This window comes from Lipotes vexillifer, unplaced genomic scaffold (genome assembly GCF_000442215.2).
Source record: "Lipotes vexillifer unplaced genomic scaffold, Lipotes_vexillifer_v1.1 scaffold217, whole genome shotgun sequence".
In the NCBI taxonomy this organism is placed as follows: domain Eukaryota; kingdom Metazoa; phylum Chordata; class Mammalia; order Artiodactyla; family Lipotidae; genus Lipotes; species Lipotes vexillifer.
This window is the reverse complement of record NW_006788200.1, coordinates 2,368,524-2,369,903: the sequence shown is the minus strand read 5'-3', so window position 1 is coordinate 2,369,903 and position 1,380 is coordinate 2,368,524.

Genomic DNA, 1,380 nt, shown 5'->3' with positions numbered 1-1,380 from the left:
CTCGTCCTGGAAGGCCAGCAGCTCGTCGGGCGCGCCGAGGTCGTCGCCGCCGCCCGCGCCGCCCCCGCCCGAGTCCAGCTGAGGCATGGTGCGCTCTTTCCTCGGGGGCACGGGGGTGCGGGGCACGGAGCCGGCCCGGGAGGCAGCGAGCCCGGAGTCCCGACCTCCGAGCCCGGAGCGCGGCGGGCGGAGCGCAGGCTGACTCCGCCTGGGCGGGCTGCGGGCGCGGGTCGCGGGCGCAGGGCTGAGAGGCTCGGGGAGCTGGCGGGTCCGAACATCAAAGGCGCCGCCGGCTGAGTACCGGGGGCGGGGCGGGGACGCCGGGGGCGGGCCCGGTCGATGGGCGGAGCCATAGCGCCCCGCCCCTCCTCTCCCGGGAGAGGCCGGGACATGCCCAGTGGGTAGAGACTTAAAGGGCTCGCTCTTCCAGGCATAACCTGAGTGAGGCGTCGGAGAAGCCTGAAAAGCATCACACTCCTGAAATGCGGGGACTCTAAAGGAGATTCTTGACCTTGATTCCTCACCTTCAACAAGGGAGTCCCTTCCTGCGCCCAGGTTTCTCCCCCAGCTGCGGAGGGCGCGGAGTTTGTGGGTGCCTTGGAACGGGAGCCAAGGTGTGAGCAGTCTGTGACCCGGGCCCAGTATATCCTGGGCTTGGAACTGGGGGCTTCCTAGAGCTCGGGGGCTGCTCGAGGCTGTGATCGAACACCGGGACGGCAGAGTTAGGACTCCTCAAAACTCCATTCTCTGAAGCGTCTTCCAGCCTTCTGCCAACCTGGTCCCTCCCTCCAGGTCGCCCGCACACAGTGCGAACGCAAGCATATACCCCTCACACATTTATCGAGTGCCTGTTGTATGAGGGACTCATACATTACACATATGTGATGGGCCTCTCAGCCATGTGGCGGCTCCGAGGCGCGAACACAGCCAAGAGGGCAGGGAGGAAATATCCCGCCAGACCCCATTCCAATCTTCCAGCCCCACCCCCCAATCCCACCCCCAACACCTCGCTCAACTGAGTTCCCTGCCTGGAACCTGCGGCCGGGGGAGGGGAGACTTTGGGCAGCTACGTGGGCCACGGGATTCTGACGAGGGGTCAGTGGTCCCAGCAACTTAACCGGGAAGTCGCATTCCCGCGGAGCCCGTTGACTCTAAGCCTTGGCGCAGGCGGACCCTCGCAAGATCTAGGCTGCAGGGTCTGTAGCAGGAGGAGGGCGGGAACGTGAGACACCTTCCATCGCATCTACCAGGCACATTGTGTCATGTCCACGCGGGCCTCCTCAGCACACTTGACCTCAGCTCAGCCACTGCATCTAGGAAAGACATCGGCCCTTTTGGGTTTCGGTGCTGGATCCAGTGTAGACGTTCCCACGTCTCCCG